Here is a 12,773-nt window from a genome sequence, read left to right on the forward strand (position 1 = left end):
TTTGGGTGATGGCATGCCTTGACATGACAATGCCAACACATTGAAGATCCGCTGGACTTCTGGGCAGCCAAACTTGATTTGTGGCCACAACTAGCAGAGTTTGCCCTGGAAAAGCTGTCCTGCCTGGCCAGTAGTGTGCCATCAGAGCGGGTGTTTAGTGCGGCGGGAGCCATAGTCACCCCAAGGAGAACTCGTCTGTCCATGAAAAATGTGGAGAGACTGACATTTGTGAAGATGAATCAGGGATGGACCAGCCAGGATTTCCACCCACCAATGCCTGATGCATCAGAGTAGATTGACCATGGTGCCACACCAACACTTCACAAATATGGATAGTGCTAAACCTATTTAAGACCCTGCTCCCCAGTTACAGACATTCCTCAGACCACAAGTAAGTATTGAGAATGTGCATTGCGTAAAACTTAACTTTTAACAATATTCTTAGGATAAAATATATGGACCCAATTATTATTTTTTTTTAAATCAAACAAAAAGAAAGGTGTGCAAAAAACACCATGTGCTACCTACATCACCAAGTATTGATGTGATGCAAAGACCTCTAAAAGGTGGAAGGGAACAACGTATGGTCCATTGTAACCGGTGGGGGTAAAAACTTTTCCTGTAAGGCTCTACTATCCCATTATTAATTCCCTTCTTGACAAGTGATACTCACCCTAAAGAGGGGGACCCCACACAGGAACCTCTCCCTATTTCCCCCTACAAACATTGCCATTTCCCAGGGTTTTTAGGTGGAAATAGAGAGAGTTACCTCTGTTGGGCCACCCTTTTTAGGGTGAGAAACACTTGCCAAGAAGGGAATTGATATGGTGAGAGTAGGGCCTTACAGGGGAAATTTTTACCCCCACCTGCTACAATGGACCATACATTGTTCCCATCAACCTTTTCGAGGAAAGTGTTGTTAATCTGAAAAAGGGCTATTTCCACCTAAAGACCCTGGGAAATGGCAATGTTTGTAGGTGGAAATAGATAAAGGTTCCTGTGTGGGGCTGCCCTTTTTAGGGCAAGTGACACTTGCCAAGAAGGGAATTAATAATGCGAGAGTAGGGCCTTACAGGGGTAGTTTTTACCCCCACCGGTTACAATGGACCATACGTTGTTCCCTTCCACCTTGTAGAGGTCTTTGCATCACATCAATAATTGGTGGTGTAGCTGGCACATGGTGTTTTTTGCCCACCTTTCCTTTTATTTGATAAAAAAAAAAAAATTGGGGTCCATATATTTTATCCTAAGCATATTATTAAAAGTTATTACATAATGCGTATCCTCAATACTTACTTGTGCAACACTTTTACAGAAGAGATGGTTTTCTTCAGCCTACCTGCCACAGCTACTATTCTGATCCTGCCACCTGCCTGATGCCTAGTGATGAGCGGCATTGGCCATATTCGAATTTGCGATATTTCGCAAATATATAGAGGAATATTTGTCCATTATTCGCAAATTCTGTGTATTCGTTATATTCGCATATGTGAACATTCGCATATTTGCATGTTCACGCATTCGAGGGAGAAATCAGTGGGGGTGGGCAACTTTACTATTGGTTGCTAGAGATGTTGTTGATAACCTCTGACAAGTGTATTTGCATCATTCTAATTGGCCCACAAGTGAAAAGAAGGAAAATGCGAATATTCACATATGCGAATATGCGCATATGCGGAAAAAAAGTAAATATTTGTAATTTTGAATATATACCGAATATATTCGCAATCTTTGCGAATTTGCGATATTCACAATAAAAATGTGAATTCAGTTTGAATTCAGTGTGTAATTCGGTGTAATTCAGCCACTATATGTTCTCCACATGCTGCTGCAAACTCCAGGCTGTGTCATTAAGCTACTATATGCTGCCGCCACCTCCTCTCTGTGTCATTCCGCCACCATGTGGTCTCCTCATGCTGCCGCCAACTCCGGGATGTGTCATTCAGCCACTATATGGTCTCTTCATGCTGGCGCCACCTTCACTTTGTGTCACTCAGGCACTATATGTTCTTCTCATGCTGCTGCCAACTCCAGGCTGTGTCATTCAGCCACTATATGTTCTCCACATGCTGCCTCAAACTCCATGCTGTGTCATTCAGCCACTATATGCTGCACCCAACTCCAGGCTGTGTCATTCAGCCACTATATGTTCTCCCCATGCTGCCACAAACTCCAGGCTGTGTCATTCAGCCACTATATGCTGCCACCAACTCCAGGCTGTGTCATTCAGCCACTATGTGGTCACCTCATGCTGCCGCCACCTCCATGCTGTGTCATTCAGGCACTATATGTTCTCTTCATGCTGGCGCCACCTCCATGCTGTGTCATTCATGCACTATATGGTCTCCCCATGTTTTAGCCACCTCCATGCTGTGTCATTCAGCCACTATATTTTCTCCACATGCTGCCTCAAACTCCATGCTGTGTCATTCAGCCACTATATGCTGCACCCAACTCCAGGCTGTGTAATTCAGCCACTATATGGTCTCCTCATGCTGCCGCCACTTCCAGGCTCTGTCACTATGCCGCTCTGCGACAGTCATTCTAATAGCGGCGCCTGTGATCTGCATGTCATACTGAATAACAGTAATATCACTAACCCAGCACACCCCCTATGTGTGCTACAGCAAGGCAAAGTGTTCTACACCCCTATTTAGGCTCTCTGTAGTCCAGAAATAGCCGTTTTTAATAGTGATACGCCGCAAATAAATTTGGACTGAAACACATTTTTGGGGAAAATTCAGTGAATCACCCAAACCAAATTTATCAAAAATGTGCTCATCTCTAATCTACGCCATTATATACAAGTGAAAAATGAATCCTGTGTATACAGTTCCTTGTAATTCAGAGCCCTGTTCAATGTAAATGCCAAGGTGGTTAAGGATAAAAAAAAATCTAAATGCTTATGTGAAAGGTTAAATTTAGAGATGAATTAAGGATTCCTAATCTGGATAAATGTTAGAACACTATTTTATACCCTGCAGAAAAATAGCAAATGATCAACTTTAGCAAATTTAACTGCTTAGTCAGCAATTAAACATAGCCATAGAGTTGCCTACAAAATCAAATATGTCATGCTAAAATGTAGGCTACATAAATAGCCTGTGCTCCCACTGAATTAACAATGTACTGCACATTACCACATTCAAGGATTAGTTCAGTCATACAAAGCAAATTAAGGTCAAGTGGGGTTCTTGTATGCAATTTACATAGAAGCGTCTGTGTTTCTCAAAGACAGGCTCCACATATACTTTTACATTACAGGATATATACACTTTGGTAGCAGTTTTGTACTGCTCCAATGTACAGTATAAAAGTTAACAAATTCATATTTAATAGATTTTCAGAAAAGGGACCATGATTTATCTAGCATGAGGTCTTCCACTTTTCCATTTGTTTAAGAACTTGCTGTAAAATGGTTGGAATGTATCATTTATGTAATGCTTCAAGCTGCTAAATATATGTTGTACTTCAAGATCAGCATGTTTGAAGATATTGAGCAGATATTGAGCAGATATTGAGTACAAGATTAGAAAAACATAGTTGCTTATTTCCACAGACAGTCTCTTTTGTGTGTCTGGTATTGCAGCCCTGAAACATTCACTTAAATAAATGATTAGTCCAATAAACTCCTGTTACATGACTCCTCTTTTTGGCCATGTTCACACATAGAGGCCCTGATTTACTAAGAGTGAAGTGTAGTTTTCTTTATGTTTTTTTTGATGGGAGAATCAGATATTTTTCCACAATATTTACTAATATTTTCCTACATTTTGCACTTTTTCCTACATTTTACTATGTTCTGATCTGTAGGGTTTTCCTCAGCTCAAATACACCACATTTTTTGTGGAAAGCTTAGTAAGTATATTGGGAACACGCTCCTTTGGACTCAGTATACATACAGGACGTCACTCGTCATTGCACCACGCCGTGCAGTGCATAGCAATGACGCATGGGACGCACACTGGAGGCCTAAAGCAGCGCGGACCCGACCCCGGCAACAGGTAATTATACCGCCGTGAATGGGGTGCCGGTACCGATAGTCAGGGGGAGAGAATGGCGGCAGCAGGGCTCTAGACCCCAGGAAAGGCAGGGGGAGAGAAGTGGGCAGCGGCCGCCTCCCTCCCCCTGCCTTTCCTGGGGGTGTATCGGGGTATATGCATGCACACACACGCACCCTCATTTTACCAAGGATATTTGGGTAAAAAACTTTTTTTACCCAAATATCCTTGGTTAAATGAGGGTGAGTGTTATAGGCCGGTGCGTGGTATACCCCGATAAATACGGTACATTTTTATTGGGGGAGGGGGTTTTTCACATTTTTTTTACTTTATTTTTTTTACTTTTTTTACTTTTATTTTTACACTCTTATAGCAACCATTCGATTGCTAATCCTGTTCATTGCTATGTATAGGAAACAGCACTGATCAGGGTTATCAGTCATCTTCTGCTCTGGTCTGCGGGAAGGCAGATCAGAGCAGAAGACTCCCGGAAGACAACAGAGGCAGGTGAGGGGACCTCCATCTGCCGTGCAGGAGGATCGGACCGCCGCGGCAGCGCTGGGGGCGATCCGATCATCCTGTTAAGTGATCACGATGCTGCAGATGCCATGATCTGTATTGATCACGGCATCTGAGGGGTTAATGGCGGACATCCGCGGGATCGCGGGTGTCTGCCATTACCGGCAGGTCCCTGGCTGTGATCCACAGCCGGGACCTGCCGCGCATGATACCGTCATCGCTCCGATGCCTGCGGTTATGCTCAGGGCATAAATATACGTCCTCATGCGTTAAGTACCACATCACCAGGACGTACATTTACGTCCTGAGTCGTTAAGGGGTTAATCCCAGAAAATACATATAACTTGGTCTAAAATGGGTATGTCACTTTAAAAGCATTTAATGCGTATTTATGTTAAAATATAGGTCAGCCCGTTGCGTCGCTTAGCTTGCTTTATATTGTAATGTGCTAGCTTTTATGGGCTCATTTTGCAGCGACACTGCTGGGATCTGTAGTGCACCAACTAAATACAGTAATGCAGGTAGGTGACAGGAGGTTACTGTCTGAGGTCATCTCATTGCTCAATGCTTTGCTCAGCTTGCTTTGTATTGTAATGTGATAACTTTTATGAACTGGTTCTGCAGTAACACTGCTGGGATCTGTAGTACGCTAACTGGACACAGTAATACAGATCACAAGAGGTCACTGCCTGAGATCAGCCCACTGATCAATGTTTTTCTCAGCTTGCTTTGTATTGTAATGTGATAACTTTTATGAACTGGTTCCGCAGTAACACTGCTGGGATCTGTAGTACACTAACTGGACACAGCAATACAGATCACAAGAGGTCACTGCCTGAGATCAGCCCACTGATCAATGCTTTGCTCAGCTTGCTTTCTATTGGATAAAGGCTTTCTGGGGTCCGTAGTTCCTGTGCACTGTCTGCTTTCTCTCAGCTTTATATATAAGATGGCAGCCACTAACAGTGCTTAGAGTTTTATCAGCCTCTTAAACCCACCAATTTTCTGTCTCCTGATTGGCCTGGAAGCTGTATGTCACATAATGCAAGAAATGATTGGATAACCTCAAGTCACGTGATCTTGCTGCTAGCTGCATGGTATGCTGGGCTACCCTGACGTCATCTATTTCCTAGTACTTCCTCCATTCAGGCAAAATACCATGTGTTCCTCATCCCTTCTGCTAATAATTGTACTGATACCAGGATTGTGTGAGCTGAGCCTGGCAAAGTTTGAAAGTTTTGCTGGCCGAATTTACCCTAAAGTTCAAATTGAGACTGATTTTGCCTTGTTCGGCTCGATCATCTTAAAATTTTATGAAATGTGGTACACATGTTACTTATATGTCAAGTTAAAAAAAATATAGCATGATTTAATTAACCCTAACCCACCCCCATTTGCCAGAGGGGAGGTTTTTGTCTAAAGTACCATGCAAGTCTATTGAACTTCTGATACCTTATGCCACAAGCTCCGCTCAGCATTAACTAGTCAGTGTGTCCACCTTGCAAGCCATGCCATGTCCTGCAACCCACACCCCTTCCACAAGCCATGTCCCTTCTATTTTAAGCTCTTTGTTTTAAATTAAAGCCAAAACACCTTTTTTGCCTGATACACCCACAGCACAGATCCCTTAACTATAATCCCCATCATACTCCACAAACTTCTCATCTCTCGGTGAATATGTTGATCCGGAGTGTAAGCCACGCCCCTCTCACAAAAGCCTTAAACCAGGAAAGCCAGGCCCCCCTTTATTTTCGGCCTACAATATCTTCATCACAGCTCAGCCCCATCTGAGGACAGGCTATAAGGACGGAATATGAGTGTCAGATGTGATAATGGCATATGAGGCTGGGATATGAGAATGGGATATAAAGACAAGAGTTGCTTTTTCTATCCCATAAGGTTTATGTTTTCTTGCACCATATTCACCTTCTGTAAAAAATTGTCTGCTAGATAGATAGCAGTATATATTATACAATGTTTATGCAATTGAAGTGATCAATTTGTTCCGTATAACTCCAGAGGACTCCAATGTATTCTATCTGTCATGTATTGGCCACAAATAGAAAGAGATGGATTTTAATCCAGTAAAAAGGTGTATTCATTAAACCATGTCAGATTTATAAAAGCTCATATCTGCATATCCTTGCAGTTATGGTTTATATAACCCAGGAGTGAAAGCTGGCCTTTTCTATTTTATTTATGTTTATTCGATTAATCTAAAAAATGAGTTGCAGCCCTAAAATAGTTGGACAATAAAAACTGTATAAAATCTGTAGCATAAAATCTGCAGTGTATATAGTACAGCAGAATCTCCCAATAGCGGAAACTCACGGGGGAAAAAAACTGTCTGCTCTTGGGAGATGTCCCCTATTGGGAAAAAAGGCTAAAAAATCTTCCTAAATGGATTATTACTGTACTGTACTCACTCCAGGGTGTAATAACCTAAAACACGATAAAAAGTAATGCAGTATTGTAGTACTGTACCAGTATGCATCAGCTTTACAAATGACCCCCTGTGCCATTTTATTCCCCCTCTTGATCCCTCCAAAGCCACTTCATTCCTTCCCCCTTGAACCCCCTGTGCCAATTTATTCCCACTGTGCCCTGTGTTAAATCACACACCCCATAACCTCCTGTGACACATAATTTCCCCTTGATCCCCCTGATCCTTTGCCATTTCATTTCCCCGCGTATTCCCTGTGCCATGTCTTCCCCCTGTGCCATTTCATTTCCCCTTTATCCCCCTGTGCCACTTTATTCCTCCTGTTCCCTGTGCTAAAACATCCTCCATCCTCCCTTTGTGCCACATCACCCTTCCCTCCTCCTGTTGTTTTTCTTACCTGGCCAGCAGGCTCAGGTGCAGGGTTTGACATTCTTCCGATGTCCTCTGCGCCGCACTCACTGAAAAGCTGAGAGCAGCAGCGGCTGCCAGCATTGATGAGTCAGTGCCTGCAGCCACTGCATAGCAGAGGATGTCAGGAGAACATCAAACCTGCTGAGAGCACCTGCAACTGAGCCTGCTGGCTAGGTAAGAAGAACAACAGGGGGATGAGTGAAGGGGAAAAGTGATCTGGCACAAGGGGTGATGGGGGGGGGGGATTTATCACAGGGGAAGAAATGGACCTAGGGAAAAAGGGGTGAACTAAATGGCATGGGGGGGGAGAGGGGGTGATGGATTTGCAGAGGGTAATAAAAGGGGAATTAAATGGTACAGATATGGAATCAAGGGAAACTATGTGGCACAGGGGGTAATAAAGGGGGAGGGATAATTTGGAACAGGGGGAATAAAGTGGCATGGGTGACATACAGAAGCAAGGGACCACAGTTTAAATGGTGGTTTTCTGCTTCTGTTCTGGGGCTGCTGCAGGGGGGTGCAGTGGAGGAGCACTGGAGTATTGGCTGTACCCACACCCACTGACGGGGGCCCTGTGTATAAGATAGGGCCGGCACATAAGCCTGGTTGTCTCCTATTGTGAATGTTTTGTCCCCTATTGGGAGTGTTCCCATCTGTTATCGGGAGTGTCCCCTATTCGGAGGGTGCAAATACATTAAGTCTGCCGGGGAATAAAAAAAACACTCTGCTCTTGGGAGGTGTCCACTAAGAGAGACTCCACCACTGGCCACACCTCTGACCCACCCGTATTCCACCGATGTCCAAATGGACTGGCCGGTCAGTCTGCCCTGCTTCTGAACTTTATAGATCTAATCAGTTTATAAGAAATTAAAAATACATCTGTACAATGAGGAATTCAGGAAAAATAAGGACAATACACTGTGAATGTGATGGAGAAAAAACTTCCAGAAGGACGGGGGATAAGATGTCTGATCACGGGGGGGGGGGGGGGGGGGGTTACGGGTGTTCAGAATGCCGGCTTGGGGCTTCCGTGTTCATGAAGTCACCACAGCCGTCACACCCCCTCAATTCATGTCTATGGGGATGTGATCACTGTGGAGCAGTCGTACACAGCCGTCACGCCCCCTCCCATGGACATGAATGGAGGGGGCCTGACGGCTGTGGTCACTCGTCTTCTGGATAACTGAGGTGCTGGCTGGACCCCGCGGTCAGACTTCTTATCTGCTATCCTTCGGATAGGAATAAGATGTCTAGGGGAGGAGTACCCCTTTAAGAATTTATATTTCCAAGAGTGCTGTTAATTGTGTTTGTGCACCGCCATCTATCTTTCCACTCCTAACTAGGTCTGATGAATCTCTGTAAAGTTTTCACTCTTTTTTAAGCTACAGAGGCACTCATCATTTTGCGCAAATTTATGTAATGGTGTGTGCTGATACATTTTGTCCTTCAATCTTTAGATCGGATTGTTACTCATTCTCTCTCTCATGTTAGTCTAGGTTTCATGGCTTCTTTCACATAATCCATTGAAATAGCAGGGCATGAGCAAAAAAAAAAATACTTCAGGCAATAATCTTTTTCTCTGCTCAGATCCTGCAAAAAACAGACACCAAACAGAATGCAGATGGACCAATATTAATATTAAGTCAATGGGATCTGTCAGGACCAATTGGTGTCTGTTGCGCAAAGGACCATCGTTGGTGTCACAGAGTCTGTAACCGAGCCCCAACGCAGATGTGAACCTAGCCATAACATATATGTACAAGTCTGTACAGTGTGTGCACAAGTACACAATAAGACTATAAAGCATTCTGCCATGAAAAACATACTACAGGAGACAGTAAGAAAGGAGGTTGGAGAAGAGCTTCCTTGTTTTTAAAACCACAATGCCTGAATTGTATAAGAAACTGATATCCTCTCCTTTAGGAAAGAAGGAATTTGCGGAGGAGATTCTGTAAGATGAGGTTTAGATTTGCAGTAATGCACAACAATTTAGGACTACCCAACATTATATGATCCGTAATGTTCACCTAAGTAACAGTCACAACCTGGCTTTGTCGCAGATAAATCCTTTGTAAGTAACAGAAGATATAATGTAAGAGAAACTTTTAATAACATATTCTCTCTTATCTGAATTTTAATGACTGATTTAACAAGCCTCCGAATGTTCTTTAATATAAATACGCTCGCCGTAAAGAGAATAGTCACTATTCCCTACAATCTGTAATTTATCACTTCATAGAGGTGATTGATCAACTTCTACAGCAGTAATGCAGGTTATTCAAGTCTATAGGAATTATAGCCTGAACAGCGCATTACCCATGAACTGACCTTCATAAATCAGACTCATCTCTCATGCATTTCTAATATGACTTAATGTTAAAGTATCATCCTACAAGTTAGGCTCTGCTCACATTTAATGTGAGCCCTATATATGCCATACATAGCAAAAAATATCCCAGCATATAAGTCAAATGTATCGATGGGAATCTCTCCACTTTATAAAGGTCCAAAAAGAGTATCATGACAGGCTTGTATGGTGTCTTTTTTACTTTATAGAAGAGTTTAGTTAGTAAACATTTCTATGCAGAGGTATCTAGCAAAAAACATATCCCACACTATTAGTGTTGCTCGCGAATATTCGCAATTCGAATATTATTCGCGAATATCGCATATTCGCGAATTCGCGAAATTCGCGAATATAGCGCTATATATTCGTAATTACGAATATTCGTTTTTTTTTTTTTTTTTTTTTCTTCACAGTACACATCACAGTGATCATCCCTCTCTGCTTCCAGCTTGTGTGGTGTAAAGAAGGCTGTAATACTACTGTGTGAGACTGACGCGCGAAAATTCGCATATATGACAATTCGCATATGCGAAAATTAGCATATGCTAATTTTCGCATATGCGAATTTACGCGCGTGTTAATTTTGTATATGCCAATATTCACATATGTTAATTTTCGCATACGCGAATATTCGCATATGCGAAAATAAAACGAGAATATAACGAATATTCGAATATCCGCGAATATATGACGAATATTCGTCCATATATTCGCGAATATTCGCGAATTCGAATATGGCCTATGCTGCTCAACACTACACACTATATGCATTTTTTACATGGGTGACATCAGAATCTTCCATTAGAGGTATAGGTAGGGAATACTCCTGATGGAAAGCATGTTTTGTATACAGAGCCTTACACAGAGAAGTATGTAACAGCGATGGCCAGGTGTGAGGTATACATCAGTATACGGGCATAATGTTGTGTGCTTCATACCCACAAGCACCGTTGCCATGCATTCAAACTTAGTAACCAGTTGGCAAGCCTAATGAAGTGTACCAGCCCAAAAATATGCTTCACGATATAACAAGTACAGTGGATTCCTGCCACTACATGGAATAATACAAACTGACATGTTCCCAAGACTCACTGAATATAGAGTACTGACGTATTCCTACATTTCCATTACTATTAGCGGTTTAGTACTGTACCACCAGAATCTGGCAACTAGCCTGGACAAAGCTACTGGTGGAAATGTGCAGCCTAAATCGAATAAATGTGAACAGAGTATTACTTTGTTTCACTTCAAACTATTGGACATTTCTGGGTTTCCGTTAAAGCTGGATACTCAATTTAACCCATGATTGGGGAGCGCAGCACTTTAAATACAAGTCTAGTATTGCAATAACATTGGTAGTTACTGTAGTTTTGGGATAAAATACTTTTAGCAAAGGTTCCTTTTTATCTTCTTTTGGCAGTAATGTACCGTATTTTTCGCCATATAAGACGCTCCGGCATATGAGACGCACCCAATTTTAAAGGAAGAAAATCTAGAAAAAAAAGATTCTGAACCTCCAACCTGCGGACCTCCAGATGTTGCAAAACTACAACTCCCAGCATGCCCAGATAGCCGTTGTCTGTCCGAGCATGCCAGAAGTTGTAATTTTGTAACATCTGAAGGTCCGCAGGTTGAAGACCATTGTTACCGTAGGTAATACTCACGTGTCCCCGCCACTCTGGACCCGTCACCGCTGCCCTGGATGTCGCCCTCCATCGATGTTGCCGCGTCCCCGGGGTGTCCCCGTCGCTCCGGAACGTCTCTGCTGCCCGGTATCCTCGCTCTCCGTCGCCGCCATCACGTCACTACGCACGCCGCTACGTATGCCGCTACGTACGCTGCTCCTATTGGATGACGGGACGGCGTGCGCGACAACGTGATGGCGACGAAGGAGAGCGCCGGCCATGCAGGGGATCCCGGCACGGAGCAGACACAGAGGAGGCAGGTAAGGTCCCTCCCAGTGTCCTGTAAGCTGTTCAGGACGCCGCAATTTCACAGAGGCGGTCCCGAACAGCCCAACTGAGCAGCCGGATTAGTGTCACTTTCACTTCAGAAGTGGCGGTCAGCTTTGATCGCCGCATCTGAAGGGTTAATACAGGGCATCACCACGATCGGTGATGTCCTGTATTAGCCGCGATAGGACAGGGTTTTAATGTGTATTTGCCGTATAAGACGCAAAGGCAGTAACAAGCCGGCATCTCTGCCAATGCAGAGTGCAGCGCTCCCAGACAGAAATAGGAATGAATCAGCGGTAAACGAACAGTATGATTAACCTGAGTACCGACCAGAATCCTGTATTTGCTGATTTCATCATTTAAGCCCACTAGACGGCATATCGGTGTTTGGGATACATGTGTTATTAAGTGTATTCATTATTTACTTCTATATCTTGCCGTTGGGCTATAGATAATCCCCTAAAAATCCCCTGAGGACGGCGCCGTAAAGACAGTGGCGCTAGAAACGCGTTGGGCTAAATTCTTTTGTGCTAAAAGGGGTACTTTCTTTCTCCTTGACACTTCAGGAGATTTATTAACAGTGATTCTACTCTTTATAAATCAGTGTCGCATTGGAGACACTGTATTGTCTGATTCCTAATACATTACTATTGAGTGATTTTATGACCTTTCCTTTATCGAGCATTAATAAATGTTACGTTTTATTGAGCACTTCCTTAATTATAATTTATTCTCACATAGTTACTTATTCCCGTATAAGACGCACCAACTTCCCCCCCCCCCCAGTTTTGGGGAAGAAAAAGTGTGTCTTATACGGCAAAAAATACGGTATGTTGTGGACTGCCCCCTGGTGACAGCCAGTGTCTATATAACAGTGATGTCTACAGTCCCCTTATAACACCATCAACAGTTTGAGAACCCCTGTGGGTGGCAGTAACTGTCTCCCCTGAGTTCCAGCCTCACTTTACCCAAAAGAGTCAGCTAAGATCACCTTACATGAGTATAAAATAGTGGGGTACAACTCCTAGCACCTATACCAATCAGCTGTTTGAAAGGTGGCTATGGCAAAGCCTATGTCACTTCTGCAAGCATCACAG

Source organism: Hyla sarda, chromosome 1 (assembly GCF_029499605.1).
Source record: "Hyla sarda isolate aHylSar1 chromosome 1, aHylSar1.hap1, whole genome shotgun sequence".
NCBI lineage: Eukaryota > Metazoa > Chordata > Amphibia > Anura > Hylidae > Hyla > Hyla sarda.